The 21,449-nt window shown below is 30.3% G+C and overlaps 1 protein-coding gene across 3 annotated transcripts in view; it reads left to right on the top strand.

Annotated features, from left to right (window-relative positions):
- Positions 1–21,449, top strand: part of LOC113396655 (uncharacterized) — an 82,315-nt gene that overhangs the window by 32,930 nt on the left and 27,936 nt on the right. The window lies entirely within an intron of this gene.

The raw sequence follows: 21,449 nt of genomic DNA, 5'->3' as shown, positions 1-21,449 counted from the left end.
TGTGCAGCAGTGACACGAGATCCGGTTAACCAGTCACAATATATTTTTTCTTTGAATATTGCAATCTGTGGTAGTGATTCCGTGAAACGGGACGGAAGTGCGTAACAGGAAGATTTGATCTACGTACCCGCGTGGTACTTGAGTTAACCGTCAGATGGTACCAAACCATTTTTGTAGAGGACATAATGTTAATATTGCTTATTAATTATTACCAAGTTGAAGTGTCAGTTACGTATCATATACGATTACTGTAAGATTCGCTCGTTTCTTTTTAAGATCATTCGATTGCGTCCTTTTATTAAAGTAGATTAGACAGACGTCAGAATCACTTTTGAATCTCTTTTAATTTTTTATTAAAACCGACCCTTGAATTAAATTTGCTGTAAATTCCTGAGTAGGGTATATTCCGAGTCTTAATAACTGTTTAAATTCGTATGATTTTTCAATGCCAGCAACTTTTGAGAGAAATGATTTTATTCAATGTCGTAACGCTTATTTTTACTAAATGTTGTGTAATCGTGGAGTTGCCTATTCGGTTGAATTTACATATTTATTTAATTATTAGAGCCTTCGTTACTATTATCCTACTAAATTAAGAATATAAAACGTTTCAACAAGAGTAACAGAAAAATAAAAAAATATATGATAAAGCAAAATAAATAATGCCTTTTAAAAAATAGATACATATTATCTATCATAAAAGGAACTCTCTTTAAAAACATATTCCATATTTCTAATCTTTAACGAGATAGACAAAATGGGGTTTAAAATTGAATTAAAAAAATTAGTTATAATCACCACTATGTCATTTATTCTGATAATGACTTCATAGGTTAATAATAGACAGACCGAAGTTACTAACAACAAAGTGACATAATTTTTTCAATTCTGTTTTTTTCGATTCGATTTTTCACTTAAAATGACAATTTATAAGCGCTTATTTATGAAAATATATTGATTATTTCTGTTATAAGTGCAAATGTACATACCTATATGTAAATATACATGAATGAAGTATGTATAAATCTGATTTAATTTCATAAAAATATATGTTTATCGATAATGGAAAAGGTAGAAAACTTTCGGTCTTCTTTTTATGTAAAAATTAAAAAGAGATAACAATATTTATAGTATTTGAAAAAGTTTGCAGAAAGTAAACGACTGAACCGATTCCGAATATAATGTTTATCTTAAAGAATATTTTTAATAAAATAAATCAAGAGATGTTTTATTGCGGAAAATGCAGCGCGTTTTTGAAGAAGGTTATACTTGTATATAATATTGTAATATTATAAGTTGCGCTTCTAAGTTTCAACCGTTTCAAATTTAGACTATTGTTTTCAGAAGCGTGAAATACGTGTTTTGGAACCCAAATGCAATAAAACAGAAAGTCATAGAAATACTTTATTTTTCTGGCGAGTTTTTTGAAACGATGAAGACCCTTGATGAAAAGTTTTGAAATAAAATAATTGTTTGTGGTTCTGCGTCCCCTTTGAATCACCATGCACCCCTTACAACCGTGTTTCAATTATAAACTGAATTTTGATGTTAACTCGTGAATGTACGAGAAACAGCTTCATTTGAGTTACATTGATTGCTTTTTTTAAGTTAATCGTTACCGGAAAACTTAAAAATATATATGTATATGCTAACCAACATAACATATCGTTTCCTCTTCAAATTAAACAATTAAAAGTAATCAAAATAGAAATAAATATGGAAAGTATCATCTGATTTTTTTTATTATTAGCATTTTTTTCCTATGTTATCTATCACTAGAGCATTATATTTAAATTGGATTATTACGCCACAAAATAGTAAGGGAACTTTCGGCTTATTTTTACAGAATATTTTTTATGAAATCGTTTTAACGATATTTTTGACGTAATCGATTCGTGCAAATTGCAATCAAATCCCTCTGTCGCCTAATAAATCAGTGAGGGGCGAGACGTTGAGATGAATGGACGTGTGACAATTTTCTACGTACTTCTGACGTCTTACCACGTCAAAAAAAAACTTGTCAATATTACGTCATTCCGGCAAAAAACAAATTTACCTCTTTATAATAGGATGATAACAAAGTCATTATCAAAAGCGAGCTATTAGTATTGTAGGTCGCAGTCTATTCCTTGTATTCGTATGCAATGTGGCTTGCGTGTTTTATAATTTATGTTGATCGAGTCGAGATAGTCGAGAGATCTTTGGAATGATACATATGAATCACTAGCAACCCGCATTGGATTTGCGTGGACAATCGAAACTCCTTTGAGAAAATATCACATATATTTGTATTATACAACAGCATCAGATGATTAAAAAAAAATAAAAAACCTTAACATTAATAATTTTTTTTTTTTATATATTTTTTTTATTCTTACTTCTGTTTTGGCCAGTTAGCATTTTTGGCTATTCTTAAACTAACTGACATCCATTTTCTTTCATACAGTTCATTGCTGTTTCTGCCGCCTACGTTCCGATATACTTTCAACATTTTTAGTACGTTATAATTACTAAATTTTTTGACTCCGATTATAAATTACGTTAAAAAAAAACCTTGGTTTTAAGACATAAATCTTGTAAACTTCAAAAAAAGTCTTTCAAAGGTTTATTTTTATTAGGAAGTATTTAATATTTACAAATCAAATCCATTTAAAGTTTATAACAACTAAAAGCTATGGTTATTTAAATTGATATGTTTTTATACTTGCAACACTAACGACCGCTTTTTTTTTAATTTTATGCAGTAATTTTATCCCTTGCATGTCTTGGGTTTCCCCAAGGCTATTCATATCAATTATTTTGTCTCTTACACTTTGATTATAGCATATAAAGTATTAATTACTAATATCTGTTTTGATGTATCGTACATATATAAGACATGACGGTAGTAATAAAATACAAGTACTACGTGTATATAATATAATAGTCTTTCATTATTGTTATATAATCTTAAGTAAATTAAATTATACTTTAACAAAAAACAATATTTTATTTTTCTTTTCTTGTAAAATAGGTTGACGAATGCTTAAATGGGCCATCTAATTGTAAGAAGTGACGGCTAGACATTGTCGCTGTAAGAAATGTCAACCATTCCTCACAAAGAGTTCCACTATCTCTCGGCTCCATGGTCAGATCATCTCAATGGAATGAAATTTTTGTATCGTCAATCGATTTATGTATAAACTCTTCAATTCGATACGACAATTACCAGTGGGTAATTTTTTTTTAATTCTGACTTTGTTAGTAACGTGTACGTATAAACAATTACAAGCGAAGCCATTATAAAGTGTGATTTTATGAACTGGTAATTGTTATCAAACTTCTATCCTCATAAGCTACGTTCACTGTTGAATTAAATTCGTGGATATATAAGTAAGCGGTTGGGGTTTATAACGCAAAAATAAATGTACGTAGTTTAATAAATGTTTGACAAATTGATAGCCAAATTAAAAATATAATTCGTTTTTAAAATTTTTAAGACTCCTTTCGGACCTGTTTGTTGCGAGTGTTAGCAACACTTGTCCAAAATTTCAACTCTTTCAAATAAAGAACACGACTATTTTTATATTAATAGCTACCCGTCCCGTTTCGATTTATACTGAAGGAAAAACGTTGAAAAAACACCACCAAAGTTTCATCACCATCGGATGAATACTTTAGGAACGCATAGAACAATACAACATAAACGTTAAAACGTTCATTTTTAATTTCGCTTCAAACTATTTTTTAAATATGTGTGGACGTCTTTAATAAATTACATTTAGTTCAAGAATAAACGTTACAGAATTCATGTATTAATTTGTTAAAAATGGGTCACATCAAGATAAGCGGGATTACCGTATATCAGACAGTCACAGTTTCAAGAAGTCTGACTTGTCCTCTGTGCGGGACCTCAGTCCAAGGATTGTATTAATTAATAGTTAATTAAATGTAATGAGTACGACGTAAACAATGCTGATTCATGCTTTATAAGGTTTATTCTGTAAATTAACTAAACGGTGAATTTGATATTAAAACGTCAAAAATCGCCGTAATTAGAAGTAAGTTTATTTAATATTTGTATCTGTGTGACATAATTGTATAATCTTGACTTTTGTCTAAAGTAGAATAATCTATTTAATTTTTTTTAATACTACCCTACTCTACGCACGTATATAGATCTTTTCATAGACACAAAATAATTCCAAAGACAACAACTGCGTTTGCAAATTATTTGTGTATTTAAAAAAAAAACACTAATTTCTATAACATAGATTTACTAATTACCGAGTCAAGGTTTGCACTAATAATACATAAATATAAACATTAGACTCATTATTTCATTAGTATGTTAGATCTGTGTATAAGTCGGTAGCCTTGTGCTAAAAGGGCCGAAGTACAGTTTTGTTACAATGTAAAGGAACTTTTGCCATTTGCCAAATTATTTCATTTTTTTTTCTTACACATTACTCGTATCAACAATATTACAAAAACGGTCAAGTGTGAGTAGAACTCGAGCACGAAGGGTTTCGTGCCATTATCTATAAAAACGGGAAAATAACATGTCCGTTGTACCATAGAGCTCCCCATTTATTTAATTTTTTAGTATTTTTTGTTAGCGGCAACAGAAATACATCATTTCATTATCAGTTCGTGAGATACAGCCTTGTGACAGACGGACGGATAGCGGAGTCTTAGTAATAGGGTCCGTTCTACCCTTTGAGTACGGAACCCTAAAAAAGCATATGATATATAAAATAACCAACGTGTGGTTATTCTTTCTATTCTAAATGCCAAAAGTCCATCGATATTGGCCCTTTTAAGACCAGGCCATAGAGTTACAAATGGAGTCAGAGGCTTTATCTATAAATTTTAAGGAGGTCATTGTTAAACAATGATGTGTCTTCTTCTTTCTAATTAAAAAGCAATAATGACAGAAAGAGAGGAAAAATTAAAATCCGCTAATTTTTTTTTAAATAAGGTTTAAATCATTAGGATTAATTACTAAACGGGAGATATTAAAGCACTTGAAATTATTGAAGATTGAAGCTCGTAATTTATTTGTTTTTGAGTTCGAATTTTAAACGTAAGTTTATACAAGTTAAAAGTTCGACTAGACATAGTCTCCGAGCTGCGGTCGCTGCCACGTCTCGGCTTTTGTGGTTATGATTTGTCATACATATTTTGAGAATATTAATCTTTGTTGTTTGGTAATTAGACGGTTAATAGTGTTGTGCCTTGTTTCAAGACTTTTCGAGACGCAGTATAAAATTAAGTGGAATATAATTTTAAATTTAATATGTGATGTTAAATTCGAGTTGAAATTTTATCAACTACAAAATTAAAAAACTGAAAATGTTTTATTCAATATAGTCGCATTACCCTTAATTATTGATATACGGAAATATACGGAAAATCTTTTTACATATAAATATTAGATAAGTAATTAAGTTACTAATAATATTATGTATTACCAGCGTTTTCATAATGTTGTATCCAACTGGAATATGTGCGTAATAATTAGCTTTCGATATTTATTTTCTATAAATAAGCAAGCAAGGTAATTACTAGAGATGAAACGGATAGCAGTTTGGCCGGATACCGGATATTCGGCCGACCATGTGGCCGGATAGCCGGGTATCCGGCCGCCGGATATCCAGCGAAACGTAGCCGATCGCCAATGGGACCCTTATTCTTTGTGGGAAGCTAATGCCAAACAATATCCAAGTTTAAAAATTTAACAAAGTTTGCCAAAATCTACCTTTCTGCACCTTGCAGGAAGGTGTACAGCGAAATACTTTTTTCTGAAGCTGGCCTTATTTATGAAGAGAAACGCAACCACCCGCTACCTCTCAATGCAGAGAAATTAGTATTTATTCACCATAATTTGCCCTTAGCGCGGTATGAATTCTAATTCATTCATTTTTTTTGTATTACATAAATTTATTATTGTGATTTTTAAATTTACAACTAACACTATATATTTAAGTTAAGTGATACTAAGACTAACTAAAGAATTACTCAAAAATATGTTTCTTTTATCCAGTTTTTTTTTATTCAACCGGATGTCTATCGAATAGTAGCTATCCGATATTCGGCCGGATAGTATTATGGCTGCAGGATAGGCCGGATACCGGATAGTTACCGGATATCCATTTCATTTCTAGTAATTACCTCTCAATGAATACGGGGAAGAATTCGTAACATTTCCACACGTATGGCACCAGGAGCTTATATTACACGTGTTTATTAAACCAGTAATATATCCAGCTTATTTCGTATCTAAGTATTTCAAGTGGGTATTGAAAAATAATCTTTTAATATTAGTAGTCAGTAATTTAAGAATTAGTACCATATTATAGTATATGCCTTCTAAACTACCTTCTAAAATGCGTTATTTGAACGCAGCCAAAATGTAAACGGACAAAACAGAAAATACGAGAAGGCGAAAAATTTTAGAGAAATAAAGTATTATGAAATTACTACACAATCAAAATAATTATATTTATATAACCATCGTTTCTTTACCTGGGGGTGGGCCGTGTGCGGGCCCGTCTGGGAAGGTACCACCCACTGAGTATTGGTGTTTGAAGGGTCAGTGTAACATCTCACAAGGTTGGTGGAGCATTAGTTATGAAAGAAATACTTAAATTTTCATAATGCGTTATTGTATATAAGCAGTGGTGACTACTTACCATCAAGTGGCCCATTAAGCCATAAAAAAATATATTCAATTGGTAACTTATAAGGACTTTTTATCAAATTTGATGTCATCAGAAAACCGGTTCCACCGAGAAGAACCGGTACGTAAGTCGTTCCTAATTTTTTTTCAAATTAGATACATAAAATCTTCAACCGTACCTTATTCTAATCAAAGATAGAAGCAACCTTAGATATAAGATATCCCATGCGATTTACTCTGCTGCTGTGCTGCAAAATAGACAATTCTTGATTAATATTTTTTTAGATATAATGTAACACTTTAGTTCCAAAGTTCCGATTACATCTTCAACACAATCAAAACACCAATTTTACAAGAATCTATAAAGATCATTTTAGATTATTGAAGATACGAATGATATCGTCAATTTAATATCACAGTTGTTCAATTTGCTTTACTCTTCTTGTGATTTTAAAAGACTATATATAAACTGTACACAAGGTAAACGATAGAATTCCACGTTTTTTTAATAAGTATAAATGCGGTCTTCATTTAAAAATAACAATATTAATTTTAACTACGCGGGTACCCCGCACCTAGAGCATTATAATTTATGTACATGAATTGCAAATCTAAATTGTCATATAAATATTTTATGCTGGGTTGCATAAATATATACTGATTTGGTTTAAATAATTGCAAATTGTTTCCGATTTAATCGTAGTGACGTTAGTTTATTTATCAAGAAAAACGTTTTATTGTAACCGTATATGGTTTTTGATATCATGTCTAGTTCTTGTGGTTAGCCATTTAATTATAAAAGTATATCCGGTCAAGTGCGAATGTAGCAATGTTTATATGAACACGGTATAACTGTATTTACTTTTGCATTTTGTTAAGTTATATATTTAATTAGAGAAGCTCTAGGGCATGCCTCTAGGCATAGGCTCTAGTTATTATCTGTTTAATGATTATGATTGGCTACTTTAAAAATTATTCAATTAATATTCGTTAATTTTGTAATTCGCAATGTTTTTAATACCAGAATCCACATATTGTGTCTGTGCAACTTATTTAACACTAAATATACAACGTGTCAGGTACCACGTGACAGGAATCCAATATTTTTGAGTCAGAATCGTCACACTTAAATTTGAAAATTTTTTTTTCCGTCATCTTATAAAAATAAATTTTATTCCGTACAGTAACCAAAGTTGTAAAAAATTAATAAATAATGATAATTATTTATTCAATTACGCATTAATAGAATTTTTCAAAGAACAGTCAATAGCAATATAAATTACGATCAATTGATTTACTACACATTACTTGAAATCGAAGTGTTTTCATAAAGATACTTTAAAAAGTATCGATACATTATCCCTTTGTGATTTTTATAATTATTCTGATACGGCAACACTTACAAAATTGATATAGATTATTAAAATAGTAGCCAACGATTTTAATTTTTAAAATACCATTATATTAAAATAATACAAACATAGTTTTATTTAACAACAATCAATTCATTAATTTATAAATGTTAACATAAGACTGCCATATTGAAATTGGAATAAATATAACTACGACTTCCCCGGGGCTTCGAAGAGCACTTCGAGCGCCTAGTTCCCCGGATCGAGAAGGTAGCGAGTATCATGCACAGACATCCTGCGAGCAATCGTGTCGGCGATTCTCCAGAGAGAATCGTCATGGCGATTGCGAAGCGAAGGCCATAGCTTCCATCTGTGGGACCGTCTTAGTGGACTGGGATATGGGAATGGCGAATCCCGTTCGGCGAAAATCACCTTCGTCTCCTGAAGATAGAACCATCACGAGCGGAACACAGATCCGTTATATCGATACGATCCCTGCCGAAGACGGGTGTGAGAAGTTTTATTACAACTGGGCAATACTGGATAATACAAGTTCGAAACGTACGTAAAATATGTAAATATCACATATCTACTATAAAAGTATTATTCGTTTTTCGTCATTTTTGTTCGTAAAATACAATTAAAACTAGTTATTATAATCTCACATATCGTGTCTCTGACGTATATTCGAAAAACCCACACGTCATCTCAAAAGAAACGAAAACAGTTTTTTTAATAATATTATTTAAAACGATTATCGATACATAGACATCACTAGCATCCATAATTGTCCATTGGAATTAATCAACTGCCTCTCAGTCAGTGCAATTTAAGCCTTAATTATAATAAATTAAAGTCGTATTTCTTTCGTCTGGTTTGTTTCGGTTTTTCCTCTAGATTACGGCGAAGGTAAACCGGGGTGCGTGCGTCAAAGCCACCCTTTCGTTGTGAGTCATTTCAGATCAAGGGCAAGATGATGTTTTAATGTATTCAGCTTAATATTTATTTAAAAAAAAAACTTAAATTATCGATTATATTAAACTTTTATATTTAGGCGTAATAATGTTGCTACATAGAAAATATAATGTCAATTTGGACACACCATTTGAAACATTCGATGATGGATACACAGTTGAATAAGAAAGTAATTTTTCTGTAATGTAATGAAATATCCCAATTTTTAGTAAAATAATTGCACAGAGTAAAAAAAAATGAAATATATAACGTTTTGAAATTTCGCAATCGCATTCTTATCCGAGTTACAAGTTTATTTTTACAGAATAGATTAATTAAATGAAACAATATTTAGAAACGATTAACGAACTTGTTTTTTGAACAAATAACTCTTTGAATATCCTTGTAATTTAAATGCAATATTTATACAATGGACAAAAAAAAGGTACACGGTCTTATTACGGCGTTCTTTCGACGCATATTTTTATCTGTACAAAAAAATAATGATTCATAATGATGATACTCTATGCGTTCCTAAGACATTGATGTTATTGCCTCTCTATATAAACGTTTATGTAGACCGCTATTTTTTATTTTTATTTTTTTTATTTTATTTGGTTCTTCAACAATGTGTACACTGATTATAATAATATAATATAACAAAGTAAAATTATATTCTAAGTGTCACAATTACTTAAAGAAGAACACAGCATGCACAAAAAGAAAACAATCAACATCTTAACCTAATTTGAAAACTATTTAAATAAAATTTAAATAACTATCTAATTAAAAGTATATAAAAGTAAAAAAAAAAAAAAAGTAATAAAAATACAAGGATGTATCAACTCAGACATTATTTTTGCTGCCGAGTACGATCTTTTTCATGGACGCAATGGACGTAACATTTAGATCGACACTGTTTTGATATTCATCATAAGCATTGTACATTTGTGAAAGTGGGCTATATAGTTTAAGATTTGTGCAATGCTTTGCTTTATTAAACAAGTGTAAGTTATTCTATCCTCGCGACGCGTATTTTGTATGAAATTTATTTAATACTAAATTTGCTCGTGTTCGTAATTGTTAGCGATAAAAGTGTAGGTTTTGTTGTTTGTCTTTTTTTTTTCGCCCTGAGTTGGGAGCAGTCCTCCATGTGTGACCGAATTTGTGCCTTGTAGAGTCTTAGACGATGGGCCGACGTCAAATACTGTATTGCCTTGCTGAGCACACCGAGCTTTTTTGATGCCAATTTGGCTTTGCCTTTCAATAGACCGCGGAACTGAACGAGGCTTGAAATATCGACGCCAAGTATTCCTATACTAGCTGTGGCGGCTAATGGAATGTTCTCAAGTAGTGGAGATACGACAAATGGTGTTTTTTTAGCAGTTCAGTCAGACAAACTTATTGGATAAACAGATTTGATTTTCAGATAAGATTGGATAAGACTTTATAAAGTATAGTAATTAATAGTATCAGATAAACTAGGTATATTCTATTTAATAAAACAGAAGTGTAACACATTTTAATTTTCGCGCCACAGTTTACTCACGTAAACAATTTAAAACGAAATATCATTTTTTTTTATTTCTATATTTGCACCAACCGTGCTATTACTAATGTGAGGCTATCAACAATGTGTAGTATTCAAAACATGTTCAAATTTAACATAATGTTGCTGAAAATATCTACTCAAACACACCCATAATTATTAACCTTTATTACAAATAAATATGGTTCATTTTGTGTATAATTTTTTTTGGACTCATTTTAATGAATATAACATAAACTAATATAACTACATGTCAAACCTTCTCTCAAAGAGAGAGGAGGCCTTAACCCAACAGTGGGACATTTACAGACCGTCCAGAATCTTCTTTTTGTTTTTATTTTTCAAAATAAAATAATCTCTATAATCGCGGAAATGTTTAACACGAGTCTTGAAATAAATTTTAAATGGTATCGGATTAGGTTCAATTTTAATGAACATCACACATGATACAAATAATCTCAAAGGCAAAGCTATTCTCGAGTTTAGATCGTAAAATGTTATTAACTTACGATGATACCTACGTTTTTGTAACGTTTTATAAATATTATGATTATTATTAGTGTAGTTAATGTCACATATCAAATCATTTCACGAAAGATTTTTTAACATATTCGCAGAACCAAATATAACTAACAACATAAAAATTAAAACAAAAAATATACTTTTTTATGTATGTATTCGTGTATGTTTATTATGTGTGCGTATAATTTAATCTATGTCTAAATATAAAGAACCGGTTTATTTATTTTTTCTTCTACTGTTTGAATTGATTACACAACTGCGTAGATGAAGCCGCAAAAAATATATTGTTTATAATATACCTTACACGTCTTACTCTGAAGTGAAACGTATTAACTGATTGATTTTTTTTAAGTAGTAATATTTAAATTCGTATCATTGCTTGATTAATAGTAAATAAATACATTCGTTATTTAAAAAATCGTAACACTTTAAACTTATTTTTATAAGAAACACTTCGATTTTTAATAAAGGTATGTTATATTTATCTTTTGATGTTTTTTTTTTTTTAACAATATAATAAAGTTAATTAGTTTGTTTATTTAAACGCGTTAATCAATAACTCATTTAAATAATTAAAATGCTTTAAATAGCGTTGCATGCCCCCAACTTTTAATAAGGGTGCTCTGCTCTGAGGTGTGAAAACTCGTAGAGCAACTCTAATAGTTTTATTATACGCAACTGAATTCATATAAATACACAGAAAACAAACTCATATATCATCTTGGATTCTCATTCGATACCTTGAATATATTATCTAAACTGTTTTTGTAGAAAATATATATTTCTTTTTACGTTATAATAAACTTATGACATATGTTTTTGTCATAACAGGCTGTGAAATTAATGGATTTCCACTGTTGATTGGTAAACTGACATATATCAGATTTTCATACTGGCAACACTGAACGAGATGAGCTATTAACACTATAAAAATGTTACTCTTCGTATTTCTTCTATTAAACCTAAAAGCTAAAATAGTAGGTGGTGATAATTCAAACATAAAACAAGCTAACCCTTGGTTGCTTGCTATTTGTTATTTATTTGAACCCTCGCAAGTATCAAGTAATTGCGAAGTTGTCTGACGTGGTGAGAGGCGCAGACGTCACCGGGTCATCGTACTCGTTATTATCGACAATCGATTCAATAAACACTAGCGCGTCGAGTGTCCACTTCATCGATTAAGTCCTGCACTACTTGCAATCACTATAGAAGAAGCCTTGAAGACAAAATCATCTTCTTGATGATTTTAATTGAATTCAGGCCGCTGCGAGAATGCTTTTCTGACGTCTGTCAGTTAGTACTTAGACTACTGTCTAGTATAGACGGAAAATAAACAGTTGACATAACCTTGTAATGCATTGACTTGAAAAAAACTATAATATTCTCATTTAATAAAAACAACTTTTAGCGCAAAATTATACCGTATATTATGAATGATTTAAATATAATATAAATAAACGATTTAAATATATTTGTAATTCAATTCAATAAGTCGCATCAAACAGACACAGATTATAATTTTTTTATAAATTCTGTCACTTCAAAGTTAAATCGTTCATTCGATCAAGGCCCTGTCAGAAACGCATTCTCTCAGTAGGCAATAACGCAAAGTAAAATGGAATCGATACTTTTTTTTTTTAAATACTTCTTCAATAAAACTGACAAATATATTATGATGAGTTTCTTAATAGTACTTGAATATAAAATAAACATTTCGACTTTGTATTTTGTATCTTCAATCAGCATGTTTATTGATTTAGATTCTTAGAGGTCAAATAAAATGTGAATTGTTGTTACACAGTCTTTGTGATTTCCTTCTGTATTTTGTTAACAATTGTGAGATAAAATAGTTTCCTCGTAATTAATTTAAGAAATTTTACCATTTCAACTGTCATTATTTATAAATATTATGTTGAAATGGGTGTTCATAGAACGGACGCGATTAAAGGTCATTTTAATGATACCAGACGAAACGTCAATTCTTTTTTGTCAAGCGTATTTCGTACACAATTAATGTGTCAGATAAATAGCATGGTTCCTTAACATTATATACTAAACGTATTTCATCACATATAAATTTAAATTCTAGTTACTGACAAAATCGCATACATACGGAGATGGTAATGAAAGGTTTTTTTTTTTTTGAAGTTGTTTAATAAAGTGAATGCCAACTAACTATCAGTATTTAAATAATTACCTTAATTATATATTCACCTTAATTAAGTCGGTTAGTTAAAGCATCATTGCAATAACGCATCTGGTTTTCGAAATATGACGAGGAGACTCGAAGAGGAGAGCTGGTAAAAGCAGGCCGTTGATAGATAAAAACCGGATTGGAAAATCGAAACTGCGTCACTCTTGACTCGTGTCGGTTACTTTGTTCATAAGAAATATTAACATAATTAAATTAAAATTATCGCCTTGGTAATTTAACACGAGTTGTGATAGTGAATTATTCGTTGTAGGATTGAGTTTGTGTTGAACGCAATTCTCGCACTTCAAGCTTATTTTATCAGGGCTGGATTTGAGCTCTTGAAACCCAGGCTAAATGAAGAATTGGAGGCCCCTAAATAATTATTTTTTAAATTAATTGAACTTTTTTTTTAAATTCAGTAATGTATTGCGGAACATCTACTAACAAATATTTATAAATATTATCTAATTATGTAGATTATATCATATACTTCTATTGAACATACTTTATATTAGATATTAAAAAGCTTGTCGAATTTATCATGTTTTTTTTATTAGGAAATCTATTGCCTATTCCCTCCCTCGTGAAGGCCTCGGGCCTGTAGGACCGGATGTCCTCCTAAATCGGGCCCTACAAATTATCACCAACTTCTATGGACACAACTAGATAGCAATATTTTGTGAATCCATTTAATCTTACATCTTTCTACGTGTATCAAATTTTTGCTCTGAATATTAATTTCAATTTCATGTTAAAGAAACTTTCATTAATAAGATGATAAAAAAATGTGGAGTTAGTATTCGTTGATTTGCAAGCGGGATAAGTGATACACAATTTAATTATTGTAATAAATAATCTGTGTAACTGACTGTCGGAAAAGAGTATATTTTCGGTATAATCTACGTTCTGAACCGGAAACGCCTATTTATATCCGTATTTTTTCTCTAACCGATTTATAATTTGAGAATAGGTAACGAAGCTACCCTGCTAACAAATCGCTAGGCAACTGAGACGCAATGTGGACTTTTATTTCTCCTCCATCCCTCGTAACGGAGGGTTGGTAATCTATTTTAATAATACCCAATAATATAACAATATTTTAATAATAAATATTCCTGTGTAGGTTTTGGGTTAAGTTTACTGACTAAATTTTGGGAAGAAATGATCGCTTCCAGGCTGATTTTAATAATTAATATGAAAAGAAACGCTGAGTTTCTTTCGCCGGTTCTTCTCTGATCCGTGGTATATATATACGAATCGGTGGTTGCTTTTTGCCAGTCAATAAGCAATCGTAACGCTTCTATACTAAATAATGATTTTCGTCTTTGATTTTACATTATGGAATTATTATTTATCAATTTAAAATGGCTAACTAAAAATAGAACTAGAGCGAGCTTAATAAGACTATGCGATTCTATTGAAATGTTTCAATATAATCGCATAGTACTTATATATATACATACCAAGGCATCTGCAATATCTAATGTATAATTTAATTATTACGAAAACTTTAAAGTTTTCATAATATATTTAATGTACAACGAAAACACTATATATATATACTCAACACAATTTTTTTAATTTGTTTTATACAGCTTATCTCTCGTTCTAATCTATTCGTCGGTTCAATTCATTTTTCATATTTCCAAGCATGTTTATTAAAGAAGGAACAGGATATTTACTTAAGAACATAAATATTTTATCAAATTTCTTAAATAGAAAGATTAGCATTCATGAATCATCGTTTGATCTTTATCTGTATTATTTTTTTATTTTAAATAGAAATAGAAATTTTATTCCTTCGACTATAATGTAAACCTATTGAAATGTTAATTTTTATCCCTGGCAACTCAAGCGACAACGGAAAATTTTAAAAACGCTTTTTAATTAAATCCACGTCAAAGGCTACCGTTGCGAGCATAGTTGCGATATACCTCTTGATAAAGTCCCCATTACCAGCAATCAATTTGTCCAAGTTTAAGCGGCACATACTTATAAATAAACATGTTTGCGAACATGCGGTATTCAAACACGAGTTGGGTTTTATTGTTCTCTACAACTCCATAGAAACTTGTGTGCATATAACCTTCTTGTTAACTTTTAATGCGCATAATGGAGTTACCTAATGCGGTACTTTGAAATATTCACGATAACCGGAACCAGGGTTCAGAAACAAAGTTACAGGAAATTTGTATGATGAAAGTACGTTGTAACACATAAATGCAAGCTGATTTACATAAGCAAACCTTCCCGTAATGCCCCCCCTGAAGAGACAGTGTGGATAACGTTAGTTTTTAGTGGGTATTCCGGTATGCTGGGGAGCACCGTTCTCAGCAGCGGTAACTCCGACATACCGCTTCACTTCACGTAGAGGAAACGCAGTTAAGAGCATTTTGCTACCAAAAAAAAATCTTGGAAACAAGAGATGTGTTTTGGAGTAAAAGACGTTTAATGATCCTTCATTGACTTCTAAATCGGATGTTGTCCTTTCGTTACCACTCTGTCCCTACCACTTTATATTTTTCCACCCCTAATTGTAATTTGCCTCGAGATAAGTTTAAGCAAGTCATGAAACTCGACCGTTCCACGAGAGTTCTTGTGTTTGAGTTTTTTCACACATTCATAGTTCCTTTATTTTATGTAGAATCATTATTCCATTAATGGAACTTATTAAATTCGTTGACTTTCAGTGTTTTTGTTAACTTATATTAAACGTTTCGTGTTTAAAATCACGTGCTTGTAAAATATTTCAGAATACGACTAGCATATAGTGATTTTCTGTTTTTGTGTCGTCATGGGAGATTAATGATTGATGGAAAAGAGTGAGTGCTGAATTTCTTTAATCTTTTCTTCTCTTCTCGAGTCTTTTCGGTAGACCCTTCAATTTGAGACGGTGACAACTTTAGAGTTTATATTGTTAAATGACGATTTTAAAGTGTTTATAAGAACACCAGAAAAAACATACGGCACAATTAAAATTAAAAAGGCAAGTGAAACACGTACGGTACGTGGTGGCTTTTTTTTTCATTCATACGAATATGTCACATTTGTCAGACAGATAATACTTCATAATTTATAAGTCTCTTTGCAAACTACACTCAGTGATTTTTTTTTAAATTATTTACTATCACAAAGTTTCAATCATTGTAATCCAATAAGTTAATCGTAAAAAAGTTTTTATTGTTGTTCGTGTTAAAATACCAAATTACGTTATTATCAGGAATAAGATACAATAGGTGTGTTATATATACTTGTATATTGAATTATACGGCATTGAAGGTCGCACTTAATCTTCCTTCGTTCGTTTTCGTTTATTTTGGTCCCCCACTTGTTGCCGGGTCAGAAGTAGAGCTGGAGCGTGCGAGGTTAACTTCTATCGATACTTATTTAAACAGTAACATTGGTTTGTGATTTTTAAATAATATTACATGAATTTATATTTTAACGTAGTTCCAACTTTATTAGTGATGTTATCTAAAGCTTGGAATTCATTGTGCTGCTGAATAAGTTTGTTACTGTCCTTCATATAATAACAATAAAAATTCCTATTCTACCAAACATACATGCTATTTAGGCGTTTACTTAGGACAACCAACAGTAGATACATTAAATTCACATTATAATAAAAAACTTAAACATCGAAAAGTTAGTCGTTAAATGTAATTAATAATAAAATTATGATTAAAAACGCTATTACAAAGATTTCTCAAATCTGTACAAGAGATCTTATATCTAAAAAAAAAAATATTTAAAAAAAAATTTACGATTCGCCGGGAGGAAAATCGATTTTCTATGAGATATTTATCCTAAGTTAAACTCGATAACATTTCTTTTAGCGTTGGACGTTACCACTCAACAGGTGAACAGGGAGTAGACAAACACTCAAGTCGAACCCACCCTCCCTGTTGCTGTAAGCAACGGCACTTCCCTCCCCACTAAACATCTGTCTAACACCCAGCTTTACAATCGACCAAGAAATATTTATACGAGAAAATTGCTCTTTGTCGCGTTTACAGTAGATATCTGGTTACAATTGACTACAGCGTAGTTTGTTACGTTATTATTTTATTTATCGATTCATAATCATGATTTAAAATGAATAAATTATTTCTTTTAACATTGAAGGAAAGAGAGAACATTATTTAAAAATTAAATTATAATTTTTTGCTTTTGGAACGAAGTTTTGAAACTTAACTTTTGAAAAAGTTAACTGGCAGACCTCCTTCTGTTTCTCTTTCTATTTAATACGTTTTTTATACAATATTATCTTTATTCTTATAATTGCATTATTCTCAAAGTTGATACATTACTTTCACTGTGTCTGTTATATAATAAATTTTCTTTTCCAACCAGGTAACCGGTACCTCTCAATTTGATATATTGAATTAAAAATGCAGATTTGTTCCTATCAACAAGTAAAAATAGAGGATATATATCTTTAAAAAAAAAAGATAAGTATTTACGTGAAAAAAGAACAATGTACTCAGATTATTTGTATTCTTTATTAAATATAATAAATTAGCCTATTTTTATTTTGCTTATGTTAACTGTCTTCGTCTAAATTATTTAAAAAAAATACGAAAGTTGAATAAACTTAAACATACACGTAAATAAGAACGCATGTGATTTCAACTTCAACCGAATAACATCAACTTATACAACTTGCTCGCTAGTCTCCTTTCACTCAACAACTCGGTCACTTGATTCTTTGCTATTTTAAATTCTATCTATAAAACGATATAAGCCAAAATCGTGTGCCACGACAAAATGAAAGAGTTAGATATTTGGAACACAGTTTTATGACTTACATTATAGTAACAAATACGATTACACTTAAAGGGTCAATATATTATTGTGTTTATTTTAAATCATTTTAAATTAAACATAAATATTTATATTTGTTTTACGTCTATAAGTTTTAGAAATGTTTCATTTCAAGCTAACTAAGAGGAACAGGATTTTATATTCAAATATAGAACACGACACCATGATATGTTATTTCTAGATCCTTAATATAAAAGTAAGTTAATATAAGTATTATATTATTTATGATCATTTAAAAGATAAAAACGCTTGCTTTACGCCATTTTTTTAAACGCTTTCAATGTATTAATATAATGTTCTCGTGTACCTTATACTCGGATTTTTTTTTTCAACATTTAAATTTCTTTAGATCGGTTTTATCAATTCCAAAATTTACTGATTGTAATATTTTTGCTCCAAAATACTGCACTGAGGCTTTAATAATGTAATAGTTATTTTTTGTTTGTGTGGATCACATTTTAGGCCTCGCCCATTATAAATTCCACCAGCGAATAGATTAATATAATTGAGTAGGAGGAGTGAGTTTCATCGCAATAAAGATTGTTATTTTTGGTTACACTGAATACACATAACAAAATCGGGAGGAAAAGCTTTAATTAACGGATGTGCGCAACGGATGTAAGTCGAGGTTGCTTGTATCTATCAATCAAATAGACATATATCTCTATATGCCTAAAATACGACATTTATGTTATTCGACTAGTGTTCGAGTTCAACAGTCGCTAAACGACAAATTGCATAGACGTGTGACGTACGACCCCACAGGCGCGGCTTCATCGAACCACTTCAATTTACAGCTCGAATACTATAATATGTACGTATCAATTGTTAGATGGACACTTGCAACGTTGTTGTGAAGCTACAGAGATATCATTGCTAGTAATTGTACGTGACCTAGGACTGAATAAATGTTTTATTTTTTACGATCGGTATTATGTATAAATTCCAAATAAAACAGAAATAATAAATATTTATTATTATATTTGCGTCTACTGTTCTTCAAATAATTCATTCATTCTTACCTATGTATATATTCATTTTTAAGTTTATATTTCGAAATTTTATCGTCCGCACATTTTGCACGCTTAACGTGACTGACACGTATCAGTCATAAGATAATAATTGTGATTATACAACATTGACCTACAAATTATGTAAAACAGATAACATAATAAACTTTATATTTAAAAATTCTGCACATTTTTTACTGATAAAATTAAAATTATTTATTTTTAATTCATATTCATTGAATATCTTTGTTTATATATTTTTAGCATATATTTATGATTGCATTAATTACTAACTCAATACAATAATAAATAATGAACGTACACTAAATATAAAGTAATATTAGGTATATAACCTTATATTGATTAATGTTTAAGAAAGAAATTGTTTTTTAGAAAACGAAAAAGTTTTGGCAGAATTTTAAGGTTGATGGATAATGAAAATTAAAAAAAAAATTATCCGCCTACAATAATGATGAGATCGTAAACGTCAAATAAGGCCGTTATTTTAACGATCTGTTTTATTGCATGGAGTCGTTACAAAGGACGTAAAATCTATTCGACTGTTATCTTTATTCCTGTTTAGATGTCTATCGCATGTAAACGAATTCTATAGGCGGCACGTCCTTCACGATGTTTGGTTTTGTATACTCAATTAATTGGTAAATGTTTATTCGTTTTTCGAAATATGATAAAAAAATTTTAGAATTTTATTTATTGATATAAATATAGGAATCATCATGAATAAAAATTTGATTACATAGTTTTAAATAAAATGAAATCGTTTCCATTCACAAGGTTCTAAACTATAACAGTGGCCTGTATTACCAATTCAAAAATTAAAAAAAAATAAAATAACGACGGAGTCTGTATGAACCATAACAATATAACATTTTCTTCTTCATTCTCACTTTCGTGTGTGTGTTATCTGTGTCAGAACAATGAGAAAAATATCGCCTTTGTCTCGATTCTGTTCACGGATAACATTTTCAATAACAACCTGCACCTACATGTTTTCATTTAGTAATTAAATAAAATTTAAATGATTCCTGTTATCGACACTAATGTTAACGTAACGAGCGACAAATCGGTTAATAATAGTTGTGGCCTAATGGCGGGTACACACCTGCAGGCCTCTCAGACAAAACGGGCCGCTAAAATGATACGCATTAAGTTGTATTTGATGTATACTCATATTTTGTATTGCTGTAATTTTCTTGGTACGGCTGAGCTATTAATTGTCAAAAAATATTTTTTATACATTAGTTGTTTATGGAATTAAATATATTCGTTTATTTTACGAACCAGTACGTCAATCGTGGATGTTATCTATATATGTATATTAATAAATATGGAGATTTTTTTTTCAAATAATTATGACTTAAACATAGCAGAAGACAAACGTAGAATTATTGTTTTTTTTTAATGTAATAAATAGTTTCAATTGTAATGTATAATGTACAATTGTTATTGATAGTAGAAGAACTTTTATTATACATAGATATTATATAAAATACGCTGTTTTTTATCTCGATTTAAATAAATAACAAAAACCGTGTAAACAATATGTAATACTCAGAACTTTTTAATTTAAAAATATAATGACCTGTGGCAGTATAGCTACTCAGAAAAACTAGAAGTGTAAGTATTTCCAGAAGCATTCTGGTTTATTTTTTTAAGCAACATCTTAGGTATCCAATTCACGTGGCAAGCGCGTGTTTGCAATTATATTGATCCTGAGAGACGCAACACTCTCGTTCGTATTATTGTTTACAAACTTGATCAATTACTTATTTTCGATAAAAAAAATTATAATTAATCACAATTATATTTAATTATAAATATATATCTAACTATTATAACAGATAAGATTATTTGATATGCCTTTGTGCAAGCCCTTGTCAACCCACACATGTCATATTCTCCCGCCAATAATAATAATAACAGCAATACTTTATTGTCGTGTTCCGGTTTGAAGGGTTAGTGAGCCAGTGTGAGTACATGCACAAGGGCCATAACATTTTGGTACCCAAGCTTGGAAGCGCATGTAAGGGATGATTAATATGAGAGTGCCAATGTTGACAGGACGCTGCTGACTGCCAGTCTTGCTGAAATTTTAAATTAAAAAAATAGTTAATTTTTTAAAAGGTAATTATTTGTAAATTATGAACGTTGCTTAAATTTTTTTTTTTGAAATATCTTAGTCTGAAAAACGGCCGTGAGTTTCGAAGCTGAATTACAAGATACTATTATTTCGAAAACCGCATATTCTCCGTGCATTATTCAATCTGTGACATTGGCGAAATAACATGTGACATTGACATTGGCGAAATAACCTACGACCACTTACGTAGTGGTACAAACTTTTTGTTATAAACCGTCGAAA

Source organism: Vanessa tameamea, chromosome 4 (genome assembly GCF_037043105.1).
Source record: "Vanessa tameamea isolate UH-Manoa-2023 chromosome 4, ilVanTame1 primary haplotype, whole genome shotgun sequence".
NCBI classification, from domain to species: Eukaryota; Metazoa; Arthropoda; class Insecta; order Lepidoptera; family Nymphalidae; genus Vanessa; species Vanessa tameamea.
Note: the sequence above shows the minus strand (reverse complement) of the source record. Positions and strands in the feature narration are given on the sequence as shown.